The sequence below is a fragment of the Chrysochloris asiatica genome, unplaced genomic scaffold, assembly GCF_000296735.1.
Source record: "Chrysochloris asiatica unplaced genomic scaffold, ChrAsi1.0 scaffold00082, whole genome shotgun sequence".
In the NCBI taxonomy this organism is placed as follows: Eukaryota; Metazoa; Chordata; class Mammalia; order Afrosoricida; family Chrysochloridae; genus Chrysochloris; species Chrysochloris asiatica.
The window spans coordinates 12,540,720-12,548,186 of NW_006408600.1; positions in this window are offsets into that span (position 1 = coordinate 12,540,720).

Consider the following 7,467-nt stretch of genomic DNA (forward strand, 5'->3'; position numbering starts at 1 on the left):
AGTCTTCTTCACTTTCAGCAAGCAAGGTTGTATCATCTGCATATTGCAGGTTGTTAATGAGTCTTCCTCCAATCCTGATGCCACATTTTTCCTCATAGGACCCAGCTTCTCGGATTATTTGTTCAGCATATAGGTTGAATAAGTATGATGAAAAAATACAAGTTTGTTGCACACCTTTCTTAATTTTAAAACATTCAATGTTCCCATGTTCTGTTCGAACAACTGCCTCTTGGTCCAGGTACAGATTCCTCATCAGCACAATTAAGTTTTCCGGAATACTCATACTTCACAATGTTGTCCATAGCTTGTCATGATCCACACAATCAAAAGCCTTTGCATAGTCAATAAAAGCACAAGTAAACATCTTTCTGATATCCTCTGCTTTCAGACATCAGCAATTATATTCCTCATTCCACAGCCTCTTCTGAATCCAGCTTGAACCTCTGGAAGTTCTCTGTCAATGTATGCTTGTAGTCATTTCTGTATTACTTTTAGTAAAACTTTACTCACATGGGATATCAAAAATATTGTTATGATGATTTCCACATTCCATCGGGTCAGCTCTCTTCGGAATGGGCACAAATATGGTCTCTTCCAGTCAGTTGGCCAGATTTCTTGGCATAAGTTAGTGAGGGCCTCCTGGGCTGCCTCACTCTCTTAAAAGATTTCAGTTTTTATTCCATCAATTCCTGGTGCCTTGTTCTTTGCCAATTCCTTCAATGCAATTTGGACTTCTTTCTTCAGTATCATTGGCTCTTGGTCATATGCTACCTCTTGAAATGGTTGAATATCAACCATTTCCTTTTGGTACAGTGACTTTGTTTATTCCTTCCATCTTCTTTTGGTGCTTTCTGCATCATTCAATAATTTGTCCAGAGAATTCTTCAATAGCAAAAGTCAAGGCTTAAATTTTTTCTTCAGTTCCCCCAACTTGAGAAATGCTGAGTGTTCTTCCTTTTTGATTTTCTAATTCCAGGTCTTTGCACATTTTGTTGTAATATTTGGTTATATATTCTTGAGCTGATCTTTGAGATTTTTTATTCAGCTCTTGGACCTCCTCATTTCTTCCATTTGCTTTAGCATCTCTATGCTGGAGAGCAAGTTTCAGTGTCTCTTCTGACATCCATTTTGACCTTTTCCTTCTTTCTTTTTCTTTTTAATGATTTTTTGAAAATTATTTGAAACTTCTAAAAACTCTCCCCATTAATAGACCAGTCATTAAATTTTTAAGGAATATAGTCAATGATGCATGGAAGGGATAAGGTTTGTCTTCAACCCAGACAAGTTTGAATACAATGGCCCCATGTTTATAAGTTTGTGACAAGCTGTGATTTGGTAAAGCTAAACAAATTTAATAATGGTCAACTACATTATACTATCTGTATGCTGAGCAAGTAGTCAGATAAACTGGATTATATGAAGAAAAACATTGCATCAGAACTGCAGGAAGACTCATCAACAACCTGCGATATGCAGCTGATACAATCTTGCTTACTGAAAGTGAAAAGGACTTAAAATACTTACTGATGAAGATCAAAGAGCACAGCCTTTAGTTTGGGTTGCACCTCAATGTAAAGAAAACAAAAATCCTCACCACTGGACCAATAAGTAACAATAAGATAAGTTGAGAAAAATTGAAGTTGTCAAAGACTTCATGTTGCTCATATCAACCACCAAAACTCAGGGAAGCAGCAGTCAAGAAATCAAATGATGTATTGCATTGGGCAAATTTGTTACATAAAAACTCTTTAAAGTGTTCAAGAGCAAAGGTGTCAGTTTGAGAACTAAAGTGATCCTGACCCAAATCATGGTATTTTTCCAATAGCTTCATATGCATGGGAAAGTTGGACAATGAATAAAGAAATCCATTGAAAAACTGATGCATTTGAGTTATGGTGATGGAGGAGAATTTTAAAGTTACTATGGACTGCCAAAAGAACAAAGAAATCTGCATTAGAAGAAGTACAACCAGAATGCTCCTTAGAAACCAAGATGACCTGACTTTGCCTCTCATACTTTGGACATATTTTCAGGAGGGACCCTGGAGAAGAATATCATGATTGATAAGGAGGAGGATCAGGGAAAGAGAGGGAGACCCCCAACCAGATGGACTGACACAGTGGCAACAGCAAACGGGCTCAAGCATAACAACAATTGTGAGATTGGCACCTGGACCAGGCAGTGTTTCGTTCTGTGGTACATAGGGTCACTAAGATTCAGAACTGACTCATCAGCACCTAACAACAACAACTACTACATTTCAATATTCTTTTGTTTCTACCAGCAAGGTGCAGCATATGGGACATAGTCTGTAGTCATTTGTTCACTTATACTTTCCCCAGATATCCAAGCTAGCTCAAACTCACTGTAAACACTCTATTTATTCCAAGAAATTCAGCAAAACTCTATCCAGCTGAGTACTTAGTAAAATGCCTACAAATAATCCACATGCCCTGACTTTTTGGCCTATGGGTTCATTGGGAGCTAGTTTGAAAGGTCAAAGCTTACACACAAGGGAAAACAAAACATGCACAAATGTAGCTGAATTTTCCTCCCAAAGCAGTACTGGAAACCTCATGTAAATATACAAATACACTGAGCTGTATTGTGAAAGGAGACATTTGTTTTACTAACACAAGTTGGTATGGTGCAAGATTTTTCTTGGCAAATAAACAGAACACAATGGAAAAATTTGTAAACAATGAGATTTTCTGACAATTGAAAAAAACTGAATGAATAGCCTTTCCAAAAGGTTTAAAAAAAAAGAGCTTGTTCAGTCACTATTGAGCTATACTGCCAAATGTTCAACTTGAGGAAGTATGTAGGCCAACCCATACTAGCCAGAATGAGAAATCTTTCAACGATCGTCTCATGCTACAGTTCAGGAGGTGAAAAAACCACTCCTCTTCCCAGAATTCTTTTGAATGTAGTAATCGTCACAATGACGGAGGTTCAAATGCAGTAATTGTTTTAATTATCAGATGTTACTAGAGCAACCAAATGTTCTTGCTTAAACACAGGTTTCATACGAAAAATGTTGGCTGAAGGTCAGACATACCAAGGGTAAAAGCTCCCCCAAAAGAAACTGCATATAGTATTGCATTAAGACATAGAAGACTAGTATGTGTGGTCATACCTTTCCCCTGTGCAGAACCTAGAGCAATGAGTTAATTCTCTTTTACTTCCTGTACACCGTTTTTGTACTTGGTAATTCAAAATTGTTGAACACACACATATACATTATTCTGATTGTAACTCCAACTGTAAGAATGCCTGACTCGTTTCACTTTTCCGCATGCTCAGAAATATATTTATATCATGCATTAAAGATGCAAGGGAGTATTCATTAAATATTTTACATCAGTTTATGTTCAAAACACTTTTCAAGTGTAAAATTTATATACTTTACTGTGATTAATTGAATAAATTATATATAAAAGAGAAACATAGGTTTTGGTATTGGAAAAACCATGTGGGAGCCATGTCTGACTTCCCCTGGCTTCACAAGAGGGGAAAGAGGATCAAACTCAAAATCAGCCCAAGACTGATTCCTAGGAAGTGGAGGTCAAACATGTTTCCATACTACAACCTTCTTTACCCTATTCTGACACCAACTATCCCTCCCACAGCACTCCAGGCCTCACATCTGGGTTGGATAATCCATTGCAATAGCCACACAAAACTCATAGCAATATTCACGATTATGGGGTTTATTAAGGAAGTGAACATGGTACAATTCAGAAACAGAACCAACTCAGGACACAGCAGTTCTCCTGTCATTAATGCCTCTTGTCTGCCATACTGCAGGCATGCCTCACTCTTCAGTCTCTCATCCATGTGGCCCCTTGGCCTCTGCCTCAGCTCTGACATATGTTACAAAGCTCTTTTAGTCAGTCTGTGAATACTCAACAGAAACATTCTTCAAGCCAGCCTCGGGCCATGGGCCTAGAGCCTGCAGCTGCTCTTTTTCTTCATACCACTGTCTCTGCTATCATGCTCCACTCGTGTGCTTTCTTCTTGATGGTCCTGGGGTCATCTGTCTCTGCTTTTGAGATGGCTCCTTTTAAACATAGCTGGAGCTCTGGTAGCATAGTGGTTACGAATCGGGCTGCAAACAACAAGGTCAACAATTCGAAACTATCAGCTGCTCAGCAGGAGAAAGATGAGGTTTTCTGCTCCCATAAAGATTTACAGCCTCGGAAACCCTGTACAAGGTCACTATGAGTTGGAACCAACTCCACGACACATAACCACCAACTACAACCAACACTCTTGTCCTGGTGTGGTGCTGTGGGTTAATGTGCAAGACTGCAAAGCCATTTGAACTGCAAGGCTGGTGGTTCAAGTTCACCAGCTGCTCCTCGGAAACCCTATACAGGGTCGCTATGAGTCAGAACCAACTTGACGGCACTTAACAACAACAACAACCCAATCATTTGGTGGGAATTAAGAAGATTTTGGACAAAAAAGCTATATCAAGTAAATTCAAGGTACCACAGATATGTAACTCTAATTCCTTCTAAATTTGTCATACTATGGTAGCTTGTGTGTTGCTATGATGCTAAAAACTATGCCACTGGTATTTTAAATAACAGCTGGGTTACCCAGGGTAGGCAGGTTCCATCAGAGCTTCCAGACTAAGACAGACTGCAGAGAAGGAGAGACAGACTACTTCTAAGTGTTTGGTGGAGGTTGGTGATGGTTATGTGCTGTGGAGTCTGTTCCAACTCATAGTGACCCTGTACAGGGTTTTCAATTCTGTAAATCTTTATAGGAGCAGAAAGCCTCATCTTTTTCCCATGAAACAGCTGGCAGTTTTGAACTGCTGACCTTGAGGTTTGCAGCCCGATTCGTAACCACTATGCTACCAGAGCTCCTAAAAATAAAAGCAGTATTTTCAGATATGGGCTGGAAAATAAAAACATTATGAATAGCACCAGAATTTTTTAGAGATAGTGCCAGAAAATAAACCCCTCAGATTGGAAGGCACTCAAAATGCAACTGGGGAAAAGCTGCCTCTTCCCATGATGACATGAATGGCATAAAGTCTGTGGGACCTTCATTTGCTGTAGGGACACAATGCAAATATCCATTAATAATTAGAACATGAAATGCATGAAATATGAATCTAGGTAAATTGAAAGTTGTTAAAAATGCAATGGAAAGAAGGGGGAGGGGAATAGAAAAACAAAGCTGATGGGGAAAAAATTAGGCAGGTTTGCATGGGCTAAGTGGGACAGAGGTAAAGAATGATGTATGCACAACCTTGAAACAACAGGGCTCTGGGATACAGGGATTGAGACATGGTTGGAAAGGAGAAAAGGGGGAAAATAATGTTAAGATGCTTGGCTGTCTTTTGAATCTTGGTTTCTCTAGCATACCATTATAAAATAGAAACTTGAGGGGGAGAGAAAATAATAGCCAGAAATATCAGCATAGAAAGCTTGTAATTCCATCTTCTGCCTATAACTTGTTGGAATACCTAAAAAGGGGCTACAATGTGCCCAGTGAAGGAGGCTTCTTGCGGAGCCTCTGCATTACATAGGACTATAGGTGAAAACCTGAACCTCACCCAGAATCATCTGAGGTGGGAAATTTCCACTTGACAGGAAAAATACAAAACAATAATGGCAGTCTGATTGATTACAACAAGAACTAGCAAGTTGCTCACCCAGGAGACATCAAGGCAAGTGGTCGGGTCTCCTCAGGGCAAACCCCTTCCAAGACTAAGACTCAATGGGAATACACGCTCTGATTGGTGACCACGTTCATCACAGATAAAGGGAAGTGAGGGAAAAACAGCAATGAAGCTGCAAGCTAAGCCTTACAACATTAAATAGACCACTGTGAACGCGGGTGGAGACCTGGTTCGCCAGCAGGGTGGCAAGACTGGGGGACTCTTGGGCCCAGAGTCAATGACATAGCCACAGAAGGCTAGAGTGGAGAGTGAAGTGTCCAGCTGATAAGAAGAGAGGGCATATGCATAAGAACGCCCACACTTGCAGATAATACCCACTTGACCTAGATTCAATGACTGGATGATCAGAGCTCAACTAGAAGAAGAAAGAAGAGGAAAAAAAGTAATTTGCTACAATTTGATGAACTTAACCTACACCTATGGATTCAGTAGCTCAAAAGAGGGAACAAATCTTTACAGCAAGGATCATTCCCACCCCCTCCATACACAGAGTTGACAGGAATAGGCAACTTGGACATTGGCTATCCAAAATGGGGGGCTACAAAGGCAAGAAGTGACTGGCTTACAAGCTTTCAAGAGGAAGCCTAGATCCAGAGGGTGTGGGGGAAGGTAGAATTTACACTAAGTAGTATCCAACCTGTCTGTGTAGGGCTGATGAAAGGAGATGCGGATAGGTCTCTTGTGATACAATAGCAAATAGTTGTTATCAGCACTGATTTTGAGGGTTGGAAATGTAAAGGTAGACATTTTGTAGCAAAAGGAGGGGAGTGATTGACTTTGCAGTCTAGGAATGAGGTCCCTGGGTCCATCAAGGGAGAAGAGCGGAGAGCAGGATCCTACCCAGGAAAACAGTGACACCAGAGATGGAGGCAGAGACGATGATGTTGAGAGATTGACCAGCTGGGGACTTTAGACCCAGAGAGGGAAAGAGGTTGTGTGCTGATGACCTGGAGGCAGGCTTTCAGGGTATACCCTTTGATTGGTTGATGATGCATGGAGGGGATTGTAACCATGGCAACGAAACAATATACGATAGGATGAATGTAAAGCTAATGTTCTCCCATGTAGACTATCACATAATTCACAATAAAACGTTAAAAAAAAAAGGCGGGGGGGGGGGGGAAATGCAATGGAGCATATCAAGACTGATATCCTAGGCATTACAGAGCTGAAATATATTGGTATGGGCCATTTTGAATCTGACAATCATATTGTTTACTATGCCAGGAATGACTTATTGAAGAGGAATGGTCTAGCATTTATCATCAGAGAGAATATTTCCAGACCTATCTTGAAAGATAGTTGGCATGACATTGGACTAGACAGAAGGCTGTACAGATCCTTTACAGCAAAGATACAAATAACCAAATGCAATAGATGCAGATGATAGTCCTGGAACTCTGAGCTTCAAATTAAGAGATACAGAAGTGGATTGAAGGCTTTGCTGGGTCATAAGGTAGGTATTCCTATTTCCAACTTTCTGAGGAATCACCATACCATTCTCCAGAATGTATGAAACATTTAACAGTCCCATCAGAAATGAACCCAGTCTCTCCACACCCTCACCTGCATTTGTTACTTTCTGTTTGTTTTTTTTTTAACTTTGCTGTTAATATTGGTGTGAGATGATATTCCAGTGTTGTTTTGATTTGCATCTCTGTAATGGCATGGTGCTGTGGATTAATGCGCCAGACTGCAAATCCACTTGAAATGCAAAGTTGGTGGTTCAAGTTCACCAGCAGCTCCTCGGAAACCCTGTACAGGGTCGC